Below are 21,305 nucleotides of genomic sequence, written 5' to 3' on the forward strand. Positions count from 1 at the left end.
TCTGGTTAGACTGAGCAAACAAGAATTTAGTAAACTGCCCGTTTATTTTACTTTTAAGTACCCCATGATCTACTAGCCAAGCCATAAATCTCTGCAAGTCAGATTATTTTGCCTGCTGCTTTGAGTCTGCTGTCCATTATGGTGGCCATGCCTACCTTGTCTTTGGCAATTATGTGCTGCCATGTGGCTTCTGCCAACTTGGGACCGGTCATCCTCGGGTTGTATTTATAGATTCCAGCTTAGTGACAGCAGTGCCCACAGTAATACCTCACCTACAGAGAAGGTGAAGAGCTCTTCAGGGATGATGGAGCTAGTTTCATAAATTTATTCCTCAAAGTCCTGGTAAAAGGTGTATCATTTGGACAACCCAGGATGTTGTTTGAGGAGGTCCTCCACGATAAATCCACTCTAACTTTCCCATCTCTCTTAGCCTCTGGATCGCCTTATCTACATTATATCAGGAAGCCAGGGAAGTTCCGGCTTTCGACCTCAGGTAATGTCGGCCACCTTTGGATCCATGTTTCAACCAACCACCCAAGCAAGCTGTTAATGCCCTTTCTAACCCCTCGAGCTACAACATTGAATGGAGAATCTCTGCTTAGTGGGCCCATATCAATAAATTCAGCCTGATCCAACTTTATATTTCTTTCACCATTATCCCACACCCTTAATAGTCCCCTGATTTCTGTCTATATAAACTGGAAACATCATGCAGTTCTTTTGGAGTACAGCGTACCTCCTCATAGGTCACACTTTGTACCTTATTTTGGGAGTCTGTTGGGACTTTATTCTAGTTATAGGTCTTGAAGAAAAGGGCAGTGGGAGTGGGTTATGAAAAGAATTACAAGTGTCCTTCAAGTCATTTGCCTCAGAGCATTCCATTGCAGTTTCATCTGGTGAAACAGGATTATTCTCTCCAGACAGGAGTGAGGGCAGTTTCCTCAGGAGAGGTGGTTACAGGTTTAGCACACACTGAAGGGTCAGTGTCTTCAGGGGGAGGTTGGATGGCAGACTCTTAGGGGCAGATGGAGGCCATGAAGCCGTTTCCTCAGGGCAATCCGTTACGGGTCCATCTAGGAAAGGCTCGGCAGATTCCAGCGAGTCCACGTCCCCACGGCCATCACGATCAACCCACATGTCCCCCTCCCAATTCTCAGGATCCCATTCCTTTCCAGTCAAAGTCCTCACTTTAACAACAGATGCCCGGCAAGGATGAGAATTTAGTTGACATTGTATATCTGCTACTTGCACAGTGAGACTCGGGGTCTTATTTTCAGAGACCTTGAGTTTGCGACCAAAGGAAATAAGATTTTCTTTCAGGGCACACGTAGAAACTTTTACATCTTTCATGGGGTGCTTATGTTGCAACTATGAAGGCTTCAGCTCATTCCTTTCTTTTATAACTGTATCTAGGAACAACCAGCCAACATTATTACACCCCACAAAACTCTGTTAAGGTGTGAAAACCATAGTCACCCAGGGCCTTTCCTCATATAAGAGTATGATTAGCAGAATCAAATGGTGATATTTTGCTTACCTCTATTGACAACTCACCCCATGGACTGTCAGTGCCATCTTGATTACTGGAAACCGTCATTAGTACCTTTGAATCTAATCAGAATAGAAAACCAATTGAAAAAACTCATTTTTAAGATTCTGTTTCTCAAGGACCACTCCCAGTATCAAAGCTGTATTAGTTGGAATTTTTTAGGGAAACATAACGAACAGGAAATAACTGAAAATACGAGATTTATAAAAGTGTCTCATGCAACTGTGGGGATGCACGAGTTTAAATTCCATAGGGCAGGCTGCAAGTTGGCAATTCCGACGAAGGTCTTTGATGAATTCTCTAGGAGAGGGTTGGTGGCTGATGTAGAGCTGAAAATTCTTTCTTCTGACTACCAAAGTTATCACTTCTCCTAAAAGCCTTCAACTGATTAAATTCCTCTCACGGCAGAAGGCACTCCTCTAAATTGATTGTAGATGTAATCAGCCGTAGATCCAATCAACTTCCTGAGGATTTAAATCCATGACACGTCTTCACCGTAACAGACCAGTGCTTGCCTGACCGGACCACCGGGCCCCGTCACCTGGCTAAGTTCATACATGGACCCAACCATCACAGGTGCATTATAACACCTCATTCCTTTTTAAGGATGAATGATGTTCCATTGTAGAGTGTGGAGGGCTGCATTGTATTGTATACCTCAATTTAGACATGTTCTTAATCTTAATCCACATTCCTGTGGGTGTGAACACACTGTGAAGATGTTATTTTCAAGACAGTGTGGGGCTGAACCAGGGTGGATGACTGGAGGGCTTATAAAGAGCAGAAGCAGGAGGGCAGCGGAAACCCAGAAGAGAAAGGAGAGGACGTCGTTATGTGATGGAAAAGCAATGCAACTCCAGGGATTGCCTGCTTCCCGCAGCCAAGTGCAACACACACCAGGAGAAAGAAAGCCTCGCTGAAATCTAGACTTCAGACTTCCCTTATCTTTAAATCATGAGTCAATAAATTTCTGTTGTGGGAGACAATCTTTGGTGTGGTATTTTTGATAACAGCTCTGGCCAACTAAGACATGCGGATACACCATCTTTCCTTTATCCACTCATCAGCTGATGGAGAGCTTGCATTTTAAATGCATATTCTGATCCAGCAGGCCTAAGGTGGGCCTGAGATTGTGAATTTCTAACAAGCTCCACATACACATCTCTGTTTCCACAGACCATCTCTGAATGGATGTACAAGAACTGATAAGAGTGATTGCTTTGGGGGGTAGGGGGACTGGAGCCTGAGGGACACAGTGGGAGTGAGACTTACTTTCCTATGCATTTTAAAACCATGCATATTATTACTTAATTCCCTAACATTTATCGAGGCTCCCTAGGTGCTTATCTCACCTGGTGAGGTGAGAACGATTATTATTCGCATCTCCAAAGAGCAGCCTGAGGTGGGACCAGTTAAAATGACTTGCCCAGGGTCACACTGCAAGAGCAGCTGAGCCAGGAGGAGGCTCTGACTCCACAGTCCAGGAGGTCCCAGGGTCCCCCTTGCCTGCGGCAATCCCGTCCTTGAGCTGAAAGTGCTGGAAATCCCCAGAGGCCTGTGCACCCTGGAGGTGTGGACGCCCTGCTGCGATCCCAGATGCCAACCCCTGCTGGACAACAAGCTCTGTTAGAGCCACCAGAGCTTGTGGTCGCGCCGGTGGGCACTCTGCAGACACCTGCTCAGCTCCCTGCTGCAGTGGCCTAGTGGGATGCTCGGGCCTGGTCCCGCCTCAGTCTGGACAAGACGGAGGAGAACTGGACCCAGGCCACAAACTCAGATTCTCTCTCTCAGGAAAACAGGCCTGGGATCTCGGGGACCCTTGCCCGAGGGATTGGGGGGCTCTGGGGCCACAGGTGCTGCCTCCTCTTCTAATCCCCTGCAAGCTGCCCCTGGAGGCCGAGGGGATCCCCATACCTTCCCACCAACCCCATTTTCCATCTGGAGCTCTTCTGAGTGGGTTTCTTTCTGTTCTTTGAAAACCAACATTCCCTCAATAACTAAAACGATGCTACTAGGAAAAGCAAGGTAGAAAGGCAATCTGCATTTGCCAGCAGTTTGCACCCCACAGGGCTCATTTCTTCTTTTTAAAGGACACCAGCAGTAGACAACTCCATCTTCAGGCTCAAAGTTTCAAAATTAGGGGGAAGATGGAGACCGCCCCTCCTGCTCCCACTCCTCTCCACCTGGAGACAGTCACTGGCAGAGCCCTGAAGGCTGCATCCTGTCTGACCTTCTCCCGTGCACTTCCACCCACGCGCGCCTTATGTGTATCCTGAGCAGTGGCCACGGGTAGCCAGCACGGGGCGGCCGGAGCCGGCTGCCTGCCAGGGTGAGTTCTGTTTGCCCCCCACAATGGGTGTTTTTTAATACCTGCTCTTGTGGGGCTGAGAAGATCTGCTCAGGTGGTAACCTCAGCACCTGTGAGTGGGCCTCATTTGGAAACAGGGTCTTTGCATATGTAGACAACACCCGGCGTCCGTAAGAAGAGCGCAGATTTGGACACGGACACACAGAGGAGGTGGTGTCGGGAAGATGCAGACAGGGATTGGGGTGTGGCTGCCGCAGGCCTGGGGATCCCCACAGCTGAACAAGGCAGGGAGCCTCTTCCTGCAGCGACTGGAGGCGGAGCATGGCCTCGCCAGCACCTCCATGTCCGACTTCCGGCCTCCACCACTGTGAGAGAATAACGTCCCCGTGTTTTTCAATTTTTTTAAACCTTTTAAAATTGTATATTATAACATATATACAAAGCAAAAAAAAAAAAAAAAGAAAAGAAAAAAGCAGTAGCTTTCAAAGCACTCTTCAACGAGTAGTCACAGGACAGACCCCAGAGTTTGTCAGTCATGGGCTACCATACCACCCTCTCAGGGTTTTCCTTCTAGCTGCTCCAGAACACAGGAGGCTAGAAGGAATAAATATTTTTTATCATTCTAGTTTGCTAGCTGCCAGAATGCAATATACCAGAATCGGAATAATCAGTTGCTAGTTTACAATTCCAAGGCTGAGAAAATGTCCAATTAAAACAAGTCTATAGAAATGTCCCATCTAAGGCATCCAGGGAAAGATACCTTGGTTCAAGAAGGCCGATGTTCAGGGTTTCTCTCTCAAGTGAGAAGGCACATGGGGAACACAGTCAGGGTTTCTCTCTCAGCTGGAAGGCCACATGGTGAACACGGCGTTATCTGCTAGATTCTTCTCCTGGCTTCCTGTTTGATGAAGCTCCCCGGGAGGCATTTCCCTTCTTCATCTCCAAAGGTCACTGGCTGGTGGACTCTGCTTCTCGTGGCTATGTCATTCTGCTCTCTCTGAATCTCTCATTCTCTGAAATGTTTCCTCTTTTATAGGACTGCAGTAAACCAAATGTGTGGAGACACATCTCCCCTAAGCCAGCTTAACAACCAGTCTTGATTGGGATACATCTCCAAGGAGATGATCTAATTACATACAGTATTGAATAGGGATTATTCTGCCTTTATGAAATGGGATTTTGATTAAAACATGGCTTTTAAAGGGTACATACATCCTTTCAAACCAGCACATTTATCACCACAATCGACTTTTTTTGCCTTGTTTGTGAAAAATAACATATACACAAAAAAGCAATAAATTTTAAAGCACAGCACAACAATTAGTTGTGGAACAGATTTCAGAGTTTGGTATGGGTTACAATTCCACAATTTAAGGTTTTTACTTCTGGCTGCTCTAAGATATTGGAGACTAAAAGAGATATCATTTCTCACAAGCAGTGCGGACAACCAAAACTATAGGCTGAACTGCCAATCTTGGGGTTTGTTAGTATGAAAATTAACCCCACAAAGGATAGGTCAAGCCTACTTAAAATTAGGCCTAAGAGTCACCCCCAAGAGAACCTCTTTTGTTATTCAGATGCGGCCTCTCTCTCCAGCCAAAACAACAAGCAAACTCACCACCCTCCCCCTGTTTACATGGGACATGACTCCCAAAGTTGTGGACCTTCCTGGCAATACGGGACAGAAATCCTGGAATGAGCTGAGACTCGGCATCAAGGGATTGAGAAAACCTTCTCAACCAGAAGGGGGAAGAATGAAATGAGACAAAGTGTCGATGGCTAAGAGATTCCAAACAGAGTTGAGAGGTTATCCTGGAGGTTATTCTTACACATTAAATAGATATCACCTTGTTAGTCAAGATGTAATGGAGAGGCTGGAGGGAACTGCCTGAGAATGCAGAGCTGTGCTCCAGTAGCCATGTTTCTTGAAGATGATTGTATAATGATATAGCTTCCACAATGTGACTGTGGGATGTGAAAACCTTGTGTCTGATGCTCCTTTTATCTACCTTGTCAAAAGACGATTAGAACATATGGAATAAAAATAAGTAATAGGGGGAAGAAATGTTAAAATAAATTCAGTTTGAAATGCTAGTGATCAATGAAAGGGAGGGGTAAGGGGTATGGTATGCATAAATTTTTTTTTTGTTCTCGTTTTATTTCTTTTTCTGAATAGATGCAAATGTTCCAAGAAATGATCATGATGATGAATATGCAACTATGTGATGATATTGTGAATTACTGATTATATATGTAGAACGGAATGATCAAAAGTTAAGCATGTTTGCATTTGTTTGGTGTTTTTGGTATTTAAAAAAAAAAATTAAAAAAAAATAGTGCTTGTCCTCCAGGAACTTGCCAACAACTCACTGGCTTCCCCTAGTTTTAAGGCTTTGAAAAAAGGCTGAGATAGGGGAGGGAAAAAAAAATAAGACAGGCGATGGAGCACAGACTCCATCTTAGTTTACTGGGAATTTGAACAGGTATATATACTTCCCTATATTTTCTAGGCACAAGAAATAATTCTATCTTTTCTTATTGATTCATAATTATGAACTGTCAGTCTAGCCCCCTGAAATAAACTCAGCACGACTTTGCAAATAAACTGTCTCCAGAATGAGTCCAGGCCACACCCTGTTAACCCATGCTTTGAATATGGGCGATGTGAAAAAGTAATTTTTAAAAAGAGGGTATTATTACGACTCTCATGCTGACATGAAAAGAACACGTGTCAAATATTTTATTTATCACATTAACAAGTAAGATTTCAGTACTGGTTCATATTAGAATCCACACACAGGGAACCAGATAAGGAAGGCTAAAATGAATTTACATACAAGCGCAAAATAGATCTGTCCACAGGGCAATAACCAACTGCATTCCACCAGAGTTGACTCATTTCTATTTCTGTGGATAAGAATTATTTGCATTATCATCAGTCTTCTACAACTTGCAGAGTTGTAAAAGAGATCAAAGACAAGAAAAGGCAAAGATAACTTGGAAAAGTGTCCTAGACAAAAAAGCCAATGATTTTTTTTGTATATTTCATACTTGCACAATTTTTCTTAAGAGTGGCCAGTTGGAGGAGAAGACCAAGAAATTCAAATATATAAAATTAAAAACTTGTACATTGGAGATTTATATATTTGTTAAAACTCTTTGATTTGCATGCTTCAGATATATGCAGTATATATATATATTTCACCTCAATTACATTTTTAAAAAGCTTATACATGGAAAAAACTTGTGGACATTAAAAATATTATTTATAAAATTAGAAGTTAAGCAATACATGAGAAATTTATTTGTAATAAATATAGCAGACAACAAATTGGTATCTTCAATATATAAAGAGCTCATAAAAATCAATTTTAAAAGTTAAGATTCCAATAAGCAGGCAAAATATACTAACAATTTTTACAGAAGCAGAAATATAAATGTTTTAAATGTTCATTCATACTAGCAATTAACTGAAAATTTTACAAAAAGAAATTCTTTTTCTTATTCAATGATGGGAGATTTAAAAAGATTGCTTTAATCACTTTTGATAAGGGTGCAGTTAGTGTTTTTTTGTCTGTTTTGCTTTTAAATTCTGCTTGCTGCTGGTAGTACAGAGTGATGTAAGGTTCTTGGGAAGTCCTTTTGCAGCAGGAAAAAAAAAGACATACAAATGTTTTTGTCTTAGTAATTTCCATACTAGGTTTCTCCTAAAGAAATAATCAGAAATGTGTAAGAAGTCAATATTATGTACAAGAATAGTAGAAAATTGGAAATAACCAAGTGTCTGATAATAGGTAAATCATTATAAAAATTATGTTTGAGCCATATAAGAAGATCATTCAATCATTAAAAATAGTGTTTATGAAGGGGTGGTAGTTAGGTTCAGGTGTCAACTTGGCCAGGTGAAGGCACCTAGTTCTGTTGCTGTGGACATGAGCCAATGGTATGTGAACCTCATCTGTTGCTGATTACATCTGAAGTCGGCTAGGAGGCGTGCCTGCTGCTATCAATGTTTGACTTAATTGGCTGGTGCTTAAGTGAGAGAGCGCAAGGTAGCACAGCCCAAGCAGCTCAGCATACCTCATCTCAGCACTCACAGCTCAGCCCAGGCCTTTGGAGATGCAGAAAGGAATCACCCCAGGGAAAGTTGTTGGAACCCAGAGGCCTGGAGAGAAGGCCAGCATGTGCCTTCCCATGTAAGAAAGAACCTCAGTTGAAAGTTAGCTGCCTTTCCTCTGAAGAACTAACGAAATAAATCCCCTTTTATTAAAAGCCAATCCTTCTCTGGTGTGTTGCATTCCTGGCAGATAGCAAACTAGAATAGAAGGCAAGGAAAGTCTGAGAAACTGCCACAGCTAAATGTAAATGTGGTATACTGGATCGAATTCTGGAACAGAAAAAGGACATAGGAAAAAAACTATGGAAATCTGAATGAAGGATGGATTTTAGTTAATAATAATATAACCATTTCATTCATTAACTGTAGCAACTGTATCATCCTAACGTAAGGTGTGAATAATAGAGGAAACTGGATCTGGGCACATGGGAACTCTCAGTACTGTCTTTGCAATTTTTCTGTAAATTGAGCTGTTCTGAAAAATAAAATTTATTAAAAAATGACATTTATGAAGAATTTTTAGAGGACATGAAACAATGCAGAAAATGCACTTAATACCCCAGTGGCGCAGTGGGGCGACAGGTTCTGGCCCATACACCCCTGCAAGCACAAGGCAAGAGAAAACCTTCACTGCAAACGCAGGATGAGGCTCTGTACACGTCCTGCTCACAATCATCCAAAATGCACGCGTAACACACTCCCACGCGGCAGCTGCCCTGCTAAGGTGTGGCTGCGGGGGCCTGGGGGGGTGGACCCAGGGCTTCCTCTGGGACGCAGAGGGGGGTGGCCACTCTGCAGGGCTGGCCCTCCTGGAGTCCAGGAGGCCCTTTGTCCCGGAGGGGCCCATGCCAACCTCCGGTGTGAAAGGACATGCAAACGCGAAGGGGAGACAGCCTTGGAAAACTTCCGGAGTCACTCTTGGGGGTGGGGGAGTTGGTTGCGCCACGGACCCAGCAAGCATGGTCTGCCCGCCCCCGCCCCCGCACCCCATTCTCTGCATGGCTCTGGGTGCTGTTGGGCGGCAGGACCGAGCCCCGGCCACCCGGAGGGCTCTGGGGGGCTGAGGGTGGGCTCCCGGGGACCACACCCTGGCTGGTACCCTGGCCTGGGGGGCCGACATCTGGTGTAACAAGGGATGGTGCAAGCACAGCCTCAGGAATGTGACCTGTGCAGGGCCCCTTTGGGAGACAGGCAGCCCCCGCGAATGGGCCATTGAGGGGCCAGCTCCAAGAAGGAGGTGTGAAGGTGTCTGGCTAATTTAGTATTTAAAGCAAGAGTTAGTTTCAGTTTCACTTATTTTGCAAAAATTAAAATCTGCGACTTCTGGAGAAGATGGCAGCTTAGTAAGACGCGCGGGTCTTAGTTCCTCCTCCAGAACAGCTACTAGGGAAGTAGAAACGATTCAGAACAGCTCCTGGAGCCACGACAGAGACCAAGAAGACAGCGTACCCCATTCTGGAAAGGCTGACTGGCTGGGAGAACCCGCTGCGGTGAGATTACCGAGGGGTGCGCGCTTCCCTGGGCTGGGGCGGCAGGCGGCCGGAGTCCCTCCCTCCCTCCTTCCCGGGCCAGCTGGGAGAATTGGACAGGCGATCCCCTCAAGACGCGGCGGCTGGCGCCCCCCCCGCCATGCGCGGCCCCCCGGACCAGCTGGGAGAATTGGATTGGAGATCCCCCAAGCCGCGGAGACCGGTGACCAGGGTCCTTTCCAAACACGTGGCTTCCCGGTCCGGCTGGGAACGGTGGATAGGCACTCCCCCAAACTGCGGCAGCTGGTGCCCCCACCCCCAGCCACGCTTGGTGCCCCGGGCCGGCTAGTAAATTTGGACAGGCGCTCCCCCAGGCCGCGGAGGCCGGCGACCCTCCCCACGCGCGGATTCCCGGGCTGACTGGAAGATCCGGATCGGCACTCCCCCAAGCCGCTTCGGCTGGCGACCCTCCCCTACAGCGAGAGTTTTCCAAAGTTAAAGGACCCACAGCATCTTTTACTGGTGGGACCCGCAGACAGATGAGCACCATGAGCGCCACCTACTGGGCAGGATAAGAAAAACAGAGCCCAGAGATTTCACAGAAAAATCTTTCAACCTGCTGGGTCCCACACCCAGGGATATCTGGTTAAATGCCCAGATGCCAGCAGAAGATAACAGATCACACTCGGAAAATTGAAGATAAGGCCCAGTCAAAGGAACAAACCAATAGTTCAAATGAGATACAGGAGCTGAGACAACTAATGCTGAATATACGAACAGAAATGGAAAACCTCTTCAAAAACCAAATCAATAAATTGAGGGAGGACATGAAGAAGACATGGGCTGAACAAAAAGAAGAAATAGAAAAACTGAAAAAACAAATCACAGAACTTATGGGAGTGAAGGACAAAGTAGAAAAGATGGAAAAAACAATGGATACCTACAATGGTAGATTTAAAGAGACAGAAGCTAGAATTAGTGAATTGGAGGATGGAACATCTGAATTCCAAAAAGAAACAGAAACTATAGGGAAAAGAATGGAAAAATTTGAACAGGGGATCAGGGAACTGAATGACAATATGAAGTGCACAAATATATGTGTTGTGGGTGTCCCAGAAGGAGAAGAGAAGGGGAAAGGAGGAGAAAAACTAATGGAAGAAATTATCACTGAAAATTTCCCAACTCTTATGAAAGACCTAAAATTACAGATCCAAGAAGTGCAGCGCACCCCAAAGAGAATAGACCCAAATAGGCGTTCTCCAAAACTTACTAGTTAGAATGTCAGAGGTCAAAGAGAAAGAGAGGATCTTGAAAGCAGCAAGAGAAAAACAATCCATCACATACAAGGGAAACCCAATAAGACTATGTGTAGATTTCTCAGCAGAAACCATGGAAGCTAGAAGACAGTGGGATGATATATTTAAATTACTAAAAGAGAAAAACTGCCAACCAAGACTTCTATATCCAGCAAAATTGTCCTTCAAAAATGAGGGAGAAATAAAAACATTTTCAGACAAAAAGTCACTGAGAGAATTTGTGACCAAGAGACCAGCTCTGCAAGAAATACTAAAGGGAGCACTAGAGTCAGATATGAAAAGACAGAAGAGAGAGGTATGGAGAAGAGTGTAGAAAGAAGGAAAATCAGATATGATATATATAATACAAAAGGCAAAATGGTAGAGGAAAATATTATCCAAACAGTAATAACACTAAATGTTAATGGACTGAATTCCCCAATCAAAAGGCATAGACTGGCAGAATGGATTAAAAAACAGGATCCTTCTATATGCTGTCTATAGGAAACACATCTTAGACCCAAAGATAAACATAGGTTGAAAGTGAAAGGTTGGGAAAAGATATTTCATGCAAATAACAACCAGAAAAGAGCAGGAGTAGCTATACTAATATCCAACAAATTAGACTTCAAATGTAAAACAGTTAAAAGAGACAAAGAAGGACACTATCTACTAATAAAAGGAACAATTCAACAAGAAGACATAACAATCATAAATACTTATGCACCAACCCGAATGCCCCAAAATACGTGAGGAATACACTGCAAACACTGAAAAGGGAAATAGACACATATACCATAATAGTTGGAGACTTCAATTCCCCACTCTCATCAATGGACAGAACATCTAGACAGAGGATCAATAAAGAAATAGAGAATTTGAATATTACTATAAATGAGCTAGACTTAACAGACATTTATAGGACATTACATCCCACAACAGCAGGATACACCTTTTTCTCAAGTGCTCATGGATCATTCTCAAAGATAGATCATATGCTGGGTCACAAAGCAAGTCTTAACAAATTTAAAAAGATTGAAATCATACACAACACTTTCTTGGATCATAAAGGAATGAAGTTGGAAATCAATAATAGGCGGAGTGTCAGAAAATTCACAAATACGTGGAGGCTCAACAACACACTCTTAAACAACGAGTGGGTCAAGGAAGAAATTGCAAGAGAAATTAGTAAATATCTCGAGGTGAATGAAAACAAAAACACAACATATCAAAACCTATGGGACGCAGCAAAGGCAGTGCTAAGAGGGAAATTTATTGCCCTAAATGCCTATATCAGAAAAGAAGAAAGGGCAAAAATTCAAGAATTAACTGTCTACTTGGAAGAACTGGAGAAAGAACAGCAAACTAATCCCAAAGCAAGCAAAAGGAAAGAAATAACAAAGATTAGAGCAGAAATAAATGAAATTAAAAACATGAAAACAATAGAGAAAATCAATAAGACCAGAAGTTGGTTCTATGAGAAAATCAATAAGATTGATGGGCCCTTAGCAAGACTGACAAAAGAAGAAGAGAGAGGATGCAAATAAATAAGATCAGAAATGGAAAAGGAGACATAACCACTGACCTCACAGAAATAAAGGAGGTAACAACAGGATACTATGAACAACTTTATGCTAATAAATACAACAATTTAGATGAAATGGATGGGTTCCTGGAAAGACATGAACAACCAACTTTGACTCAAGAAGAAATAGATGACCTCAACAAACCAATCACAAGTAAAGAAATTGAATCAGTCATTCAAAAGCTTCCTAAAAAGAAAAGTCCAGGACCAGACGGCTTCACATATGAATTCTACCAAACATTCCAGAAAGAATTAGTACCAACTCTCCTCAAACTCTTCAAAAAAATTGAAGTGGAGGGAAAGCTATCTAATTCATTCTATGAAGCCAACATCACCCTCATATCAAAACCAGGCAAAGATATTACAAAAAAAGAAAACTACAGACCAATCTCTCTAATGAATATAGATGCAAAAATCCTCAACAAAATTCTAGCAAATCGAATCCAACAACACATCAAAAGAATTATACATCATGACCAAGTAGGATTCATCCCAGGTATGCAAGGATGGTTCAACATAAGAAAATCAATTAATGTAATACACCACATCAACAAATCAAAGCAGAAAAATCACATGATCATCTCAATTGATGCAGAGAAGGCATTTGACAAGATTCAACATCCTTTCCTGCTGAAAACACTTCAAAAGATAGGAATACAAGGGAACTTCCTTAAAATGATAGAGGGAATATATGAAAAACCCACAGCTAATATCATCCTCAATGGGGAAAAATTGAAAACTTTCCCCCTAAGATCAGGAACAAGACAAGGATGTCCATTATCACCACTATTATTCAACATCGTGTTGGAGGTTCTAGCCAGAGCAATTAGACAAGAAAAAGAAATACAAGGCATCAAAATTGGAAAGGAAGAAGTAAAACTATCACTGTTTGCAGACGATATGATACTATACGTCGAAAACCCGGAAAAATCCACAACAAAACTACTAGAGCTAATAAATGAGTACAGCAAAGTAGCAGGTTACAAGATCAACATTCAAAAATCTGTAGCATTTCTATACACTAGCAATGAACAAGCTGAGGGGGAAATCAAGAAACGAATCCCATTTACAATTGCAACTAAAAGAATTAAATACCTAGGAATAAATTTAACTAAAGAGACAAAAAACCTATATAAAGAAAACTACAAAAAACTGCTAAAAGAAATCACAGAAGACCTAAATAGATGGAAGGGCATACCGTGTTCATGGATTGGAAGACTAAATATAGTTAAGATGTCAATCCTACCTAAATTGATTTACAGATTCAATGCAATACCAATCAAAATCCCAACAACTTATTTTTCAGAAATAGAAAAACCAATAAGCAAATTTATCTGGAAGGGCAGGGTGCCCCGAATTGCTAAAAGCATCTTGAGGAAAAAAAACGAAGCTGGAGGTCTCGCGCTGCCGGACTTTAAGGCATATTATGAAGCCACAGTGGTCAAAACAGCATGGTATTGGCATAAAGATAGATATATCGACCAATGGAATCGAATAGAGTGCTCAGATATAGACCCTCTCATCTATGGACATTTGATCTTTGATAAGGCAGTCAAGCCAACTTACCTGGGACAGAGCAGTCTCTTCAATAAATGGTGCCTAGAGAACTGGATATCCATATGCAAAAGAATGAAAGAGGACCCGTATCTCACACCCTATACAAAAGTTAACTCAAAATGGATCAAAGATCTAAACGTTAGGTCTAAGACCATAAAACAGTTAGAGGAAAATGTAGGGAGATATCTTATGAAACTTACAATTGGAGGCGGTTTTATGGACCTTAAACCTAAAGCAAGAGCACTGAATAAAGAAATAAATAAATGGGAGCTCCTCAAAATTAAACACTTTTGTGCATCAAAGAACTTCATCAAGGAAGTAGAAAGACAGCCTACACAATGGGAGACAATATGTGGAAACGACATATCAGATAAAGGTCTAGTATCCAGAATTTATAAAGAGATTGTTCAACTCAACAACAAAAAGACAGCCAACCCAATTACAAAATGGGAAAAAGACTTGAACAGACACCTATCAGAAGAGGAAATACAAATGGCCAAAAGGCATATGAAGAGATGCTCAATGTCCCTGGCCATTAGAGAAATCCAAATCAAAACTGCAATGAGATATCATCTCACACCCACCAGAATGGCCATTATCAACAAAACAGAAAATGACAAGTACTGGAGAGGATGCAGAGAAAGAGGCACACTTATCCACTGTTGGTGGGAATGTCAAATGGTGCAACCACTGTGGAAGGCAGTTTGGCGGTTCCTCAAAAAACTGAATATAGAATTGCCACACAACCCAGCAATACCATTGCTAGGTATCTACTCAAAGGACTTAAGGGCAAAGACACAAACGGACATTTGCACACCAATGTTTATAGCAGCATTATTTACAATTGCAAAGAGATGGAAACAGCCAAAATGTCCATCAACAGACGAGTGGCTAAACAAACTGTGGTATATACATACGATGGAATATTATACAGCTTTAAGACAGAATAAACTTATGAAGCATGTAATAACATGGATGGACCTAGAGAACATTATGCTGAGTGAGTCTAGCCAAAAACTAAAGGACAAATACTGTATGGTCCCACTGATGTGAACCGACATTCGAGAATAAACTTGGAATATGTCATTGGTAACAGAGACCATCAGGAGTTAGAAATAGGGTAAGATAATGGGTAATTGGAGCTGAAGGGATACAGACTGTGCAACAGGACTAGATACAAAAACTCAAAAATGGACAGCACAATAATACCTAATTGTAATGTAATTATGTTAAAACACTGAATGAAGCTGCATCTGAGCTATAGGTTTTTTTCTTTGTTTGTTTGTTTGTGTCTTTTTTTTCTTTTTCCTTTTCTTTTTATTATTATTATTATTATTTTTATTTTTTCTCTGTATTAACATTCTATATCTTTTTCTGTTGTTTTACTAGTTCTTTTCCTAAATCAATGCAAATATACTAAGAAATGATGATCATGCATCTATGTGATGATGTTAAGAATTACTGATTGCATATGTAGAATGGAATGATTTCTAAATGTTGTGTTAATTTCTTTTTTTCTTTAATTAATAAAAAAGTAAATGTAATGTTATATAAAGATTAAAAAAAATTAAAATCTGCAACCTATTGCTGTCATACAGTTCATGTTAGTCACATGCATATGAATAGAGAAAAAGACTCACCTGCCACAGTGACAACAGGATATATTTGAGGTGTTGACATTATAGGTGATTTTTATTTTCTTTTAAATTTTTTTCTGTATTTTCCAAAATTCCAACAATGAGCATATCACGTTCCTTTTTTTAATACAAAAAGTTTTAAGAAGAAATGACTCATAATTCCTCAACTCCATTATTATTACTAGAAAAAGGAATATACACCTATGACATTATGTAAGATTCACTAGGGTAACTTCAGAATCCTACAACCTCCAGATGGGTCCCTGGAGCAGACAAGTCCTGAAACCCAGAGGGCCCAGCGTCTCCAGAACATCAGCCAGTTCCACCTCCCTACCCCATGTTATTGACAGCCCCTTCCAACATGAAAAAGTTAGAATGGGCACAGCCCAAATACCCCTAAAGACTGGGAGAAAGATCAAAATGATGGTGGAGTTATACAGAGAAGGTCGGGTTTAACGACGAGTATGCGCGTTAAATCACTATACTGATATTTTAGTCTCCAGTACCTTAGAGCAGCTAGAAGTAAAAACCTGAAATTGTGGAATTGTAACCCATACTAAACTCTGAAATCTGTTCCACAACTAATGGTTGTGCTGTGCTTTGAAATGTATTGCTTTTTTGTATATATCTTATTTTTCACAAAAAAGAAAATATTCTAGCCTCCAGTGTTTTGGAGCAGCTAGAAGGAGGAATCTGGAATAGTGGAATGGTAACCCATAACAAACTCTGAAATCTGTTCTGTATCTACTTGTTGAAGTGTACTTTAAAAATCATTGCTTTTTTCTTTTCTTTGCATATATGTTATATTTAATAATAAGAACAATTTTTAAATGATTATAAATGCCCACCCATGACAGAATGTCAAATAGTTTATGAAACTGTAAAATTAAAAGTCTTTTTTTTTCTTCTGTTTTCCAATCTCACTTGTCAAAGCTAATCATCACTCACGCTGTCTTGTGGCATCTCATCACAGGAAAAGGTCGTAGGCATCTCGCAGCATACATAGTAAATGTATCTTTCCTCTACATGTTTCACCAGATGCATCCTGCGACAGGCACACCATTTCTCACATTGCCTTTTTCACAGGTCAGACCTTTCTACACCAGAATGCAGAGAAGAGCTTCACTGTTTAAACGGCTGGATCGAGTTCCAGGGCGGGGGTGCGCCACACGTCATTTATCTAGACCTTCGTCTGTGAATATTTAAATTGCTTTTTTTTAAAAAAAATGTTGCTGCCTGTAGGGTATATTCATCCCCCTTCCCCAAATGACTGGACTCATTTATATTTCCTAGTATGAGAGTGAATTATGTTCAATGCTGTGTACTAGTACACTTTAAAATGTTTGCTAATACCCAGTACTACAGGGAAAAACTGTTATCTAAATGTTTTGACTTACATTTTAAAAATTATGAGTGAGACTGAGCTTTTTTCTATCTCTATGACCTGTTTATTCTCATCCTTTGCCCATTTTTCTACTGTTGGTCTTTTTTCATGCTTATTTCACACTTTATCACCATAAAATCATGGTAAATTAGAAACTAGCCCTTTGTCATATATGTTGCAATATTTTTCCCACTGTCATTTGTCTTTTGACTTCATTTATGACCTTTTAAACTATGCAGAAGTTTTAAATTTTGTGCATTCAGCTTACCTTTATTTTTCTTTCTGATTTCTGAGTGTGTTAGTCTAATTATAAAAGTCTCTATATAACTTGAGAGGATGGTACGGTAGCCCATGACAAACTCTGGGATCTGTCCTGTAGCTACTTGTTGAAGAGTGCTTTGCAAACTATTGCTTTTTTCTTCCTTTGCTTTGGATATATGTTACAGTATACAACAAAAAAGTTTAAAAGGAATAAAAATTAAAAAGGCATCTCTATTATATACACAGGTCAAGTTGCTACTGTGTGTGCTGAACAAATCAAATGTACAACAGTAAAATCACATCGGGGACGGTCTGTGGCACCAAAGCCTTCCCAGGCCACGTGGCCCAGCAGCCCTCAGGGTCAGGGGCGCAGCTCATGACAGAGGCCGCGGGTAGCGGTCTGGTCGGACAAGCTGGTTGAGGATCTGGTCCTGAAGCCACCTGTGTATGCCAAGAGCACTGCTTCTACTGAAGGGTACAAGATTCTTATTTATTTATTTTTTGCATGGGCAGGCACCGGGACTCGAACCCAGGTCTCTGGCATGGCAGGCGAGAACTGTGCCACTGATCCACTGTGGGCCACCCCAAGATTTCCGTTTTCTTTCAAAAGGTCAGTTACTTATTCTATGGCTAATTTGCTTCCTACAAGCTAAGCTATGGAATATATATAAACTTGTGTTCATATATTATTTCATTTTCCCTTCCTCCCTCTCTCCTGTTTTTCTTCCTGCCTTTATCATTAGACTTCACCTGGGACAGCACGGGGGCACTGTAGATTATGGAGCTAAATCCCCTCTGAAACACTTTCTGTCCCAGGGTACCCTGCTGCCGCGTGGGCTCTGCCACTTGGCAAGGACAATCCCCCAGTGAGGCCACCTCCCAAGTCCTAACGTCCAGCCCACAGGACCCTTCAGTTTTTCCATAAATACCCTTGAACCAAGCAGCTCAGAACAGGGCGTGGGAACTGGCTGGAGGCTGTAAGTCCCTCCCCCTCTCTCTTGGCACAAAGGCAATGGAACAGGCCCTGGGGGCACAGCCCCTGGGAAGTCCAGGCCAGTTCAGGGTGACTGAGAAAGAGGAAAGCCAGCCGTCCCTCCAGAAGCCACACAAGGTCTGAAGGCCCGAAGCCCAGACCCCCACCTCCCCATCTCACAAAATACAAATGATTAACAAAAGCAGGAAAAGATACTGGCCTCGGGGGATGAAAAAATTCCACTATTAAAAAAAATAATAAAATTCCTGCCCTAGATTTTCTTTTCGTATGGGCCTGTGTCACGTGACACTTAACGTCACAACTGTTCAGTGACTCTTACTGCTTTGAACTTCCTTCTTCCCTCTTTCTCTGGTCCCATTCCCTAGCTCTCTCCTCCTCTGTGGGCATTTCTATGATGAGCCTCTTTTGCCTTTTCCTTCACCTTAGGCCACCCTAACGGCATTCTACAATGCGGTCCATTTAAATGATCTTTTCCCCTCATCACGCTGAGTGGTCCTGGATCTGCAGCTTAACTAGCAAAAATGAGACATGGGCCTGTACACAATAGAGTCCCCTCTTTTCCTGATGTGGAGGAGGTAGGTTGGGATTGAGCAATGATGAAGGTCTTGGGTAGGGGGAGTTTATTCCTGCACCAGCAGGTTCCAAGGGCCCCTCAGCCTCAAGGCGTGGGCCTCGCCTGCCTGGGGGGCAGTGGCCCTGATTGGGCCCAGGTGGTATGGAGAGCAGGTTCTACCCATTCCCGACCTCATCTCCATCAGCCCTAGGTGAGCTGGGCCGGGTGTCCCTCAGGACGAGGTCTCCTGTTGTCAAGCATTTAAGGGCAGGGAAAGATACGTGCAGCCGCTGCCTGTTCAGTTTTTTCTCACAGGCCTTCAATCTCTGGAGTGGGGACTCTGATTTTGGGTGGGGTATCAGTAAGGAAAGCTAGGAACCAGAGCCATTTCCTTCTCACCTTCATGCATTGAGGGGGCATGTGATTTAGACTCAAACGACAGATGCTCTTTCCCGGGACTTGGACCACTGAGTGAGGGAGGCAGGAAAATGCAGATGGCTGTAGCATCACCAGGCGTCCTGGGGTGGGCTGTCTAGACGCTGTCTGCTGTGATCCTTGGGGGTCTTTCCTTCTGTAGTTTTCTTGTTTCCAAGCCTGATCTTTTAACTCCCCTATATTCTATAAGTCCCCTAGTATCCTTTCAAAAAGTCCTTTTTACTTGAATTAGCCAGAGTAGTCCTCTGGGAGCTCTTAACCAAGAATGCTCACAGGTAAAACAGAGTTCCTATTAGCCCTGTGGTTTGGCCGACGGAGAAAGGAGCTGCTCTGCCCTAGACTTGGCTATGTATGTAGGCTTTACTCACTGACCCAGCCTGGTCATCGGTCCCTGGCTGGCATACAAGGGACCTTCTCAGCAGGACCATTGTGCTATGAATTGGTCTTAAATATGATTTGCTTTCTGTTTCACCTGGGAAAGTTGACGCTGGTAAGACCAGCTTCCTCAAGAATCAGGCACAGGGCAGGCGGAGTTGGCTCCAGGACTCTCCTGCGCGAAGCAGGGCCAATTCTCATGTTCCAGGCCTGGCTGGGATAGGAGCAGAGGTGAATGGACTCTGGAAGGTTTTATCTATGGCCCCTGGGAACCAAACAAATCTTTTCTGTTTGGTGTAAATTTCCATTCCTGGTGAGGGTGGACAGGTGGAGAAATAAATCTTTGCTTATTCAAGGTCATCCTCAAGAAGCATCATTCTGGGTCATTTTGCAGATGTCTGTTTCTAGAACGCTGACCGCTGAATGGGAGGTGGCCCCCAGTCCACACTCAGCGCAGACTCAGGATGGCCTGGTGGTGAGGCTGTTTGCATCCTCAGTTTGGCCTAATAAACTAAGCTGCTACCAGGGGAGTAACTTCTGGAGCTAGGAGTCAAGTCCTGCACTGCACTCACTTTGTCTCTTTGTACTTAGATAAATTTAAGGGATCAATTAGCGAAAGGCAGGCAAATTTCAAATAATCTTTGGAGTGGTGAAGAGACCTTTCTAAGAAGGGATTAGAAACTCAGACACCATCAAGGACAAGATTGGCAAATCTGGCTGCATACAATTTTAAAATTTGCATGGAAACAAACAGCAAAAAGCAAACAGAAGCCTGAGAAAAATGCCAGCACCCCACATAACAAACAAAAGAATGATTTTCTTAATATACAAAGGACTGTTACAATCTAACAGAAAAAAAGCGGAAAAAGGGATAGTAACAATCAGTTCATAGAAAACGAGTTCAAATCATCAGCAACATATGAAAGTTTTCTCAAGCACTTATAAAGAAGTGAACATTAAAACAACCGATGTTATCTGACCGTGTATGGCGCAGGAATTGCTCTGCACAAATACACACGTCTGTTCTACCACAGAACACTGAGGGGTGACTTTTCCTCCTAAGATCCCCCTCCCCGGGGCTTTCTGGCAGCTGCCCCTTGTCTTCACGCGGCCTTGGCACAGCCAAGTCTTCCTCGGCACCAGCCTCGGCGCACCAAGGTAGCGTTCCCCCTGCCCCCGCCTCCCACCCCACCCCGGGTAAGTCCTAGGTGGAGACGTCGAGCAGGTGCGCAGGTGCGCAGGTGTGCTGGGGCGCCGCCCCCGCTCCGGGAGGTGACGTGGAGGAGAGTGGAGTCCGCGGACGGGGAGGCGGGACACCACGTGCACAACCAAAGGGGTGTGTGAAGGCCGGCGCCTGTTACCTGCAGGTGGTCGGAGAGAGTGCGGCGTGGGCGATGCGTGGCTTCTCCTGCTCACCCCTCGGCTACCCCGCCAAAGCTTTCGGCCTTCCGGGGAGTCACCTGCCACACCAGGGAGATTCCAGCTGAGGAGGTCCTCCCCTTGAGTCCGTCCAGCTTTCACTTGGAGAAGTGAAATGACCAGCTCCAGGTCATTTCCTGGCCAACACCCGGGCCCTGGCGGCCGGTCCGCGGACCTCCCGGCCTCCGGCCTTGCGGCACTGCTGCAGGGTCAATCCGCAGCCCCCGGGCCCGCCTCGGGCTCGCCCTGGACTGGACTACAACTCCCACAATGCCGCGGGCGCGACCTGCCTCCGCGGCGAGGCGGGGCGCTGGGCCTGCCAATAGGAAGGCGGGGATGGCGGGGGCTGCGCACGACGACCAATGAG

At 43.3% G+C, this 21,305-nt stretch overlaps 1 protein-coding gene across 5 annotated transcripts in view; it reads right to left on the reverse strand.

Annotated features, from left to right (window-relative positions):
• ZNF774 (zinc finger protein 774) overlaps positions 1-21,236 on the reverse strand; it is a 70,167-nt gene extending 48,931 nt beyond the window's left edge. Inside the window, exons 1-2 of one of the 5 annotated variants that reach the window (XR_013160763.1) lie at positions 20,881-21,236; positions 1,555-1,611 (exon numbers count right to left, since the gene is read on the reverse strand). The gene's annotated coding sequence lies outside the window, so the exon portion shown is untranslated. Of the gene's footprint in view, positions 1-1,537; positions 1,612-3,919; positions 4,203-19,616; positions 20,250-20,880 lie in introns of those variants that run through there. The other 4 variants (XR_013160761.1, XR_013160764.1, XR_013160765.1 and 1 more) reach the window with 4 other exon arrangements.
• Positions 21,237-21,305: the final 69 nt, after the last annotated feature.

The sequence above is a fragment of the Tamandua tetradactyla genome, chromosome 12, assembly GCF_023851605.1.
Source record: "Tamandua tetradactyla isolate mTamTet1 chromosome 12, mTamTet1.pri, whole genome shotgun sequence".
Lineage (NCBI taxonomy): Eukaryota > Metazoa > Chordata > Mammalia > Pilosa > Myrmecophagidae > Tamandua > Tamandua tetradactyla.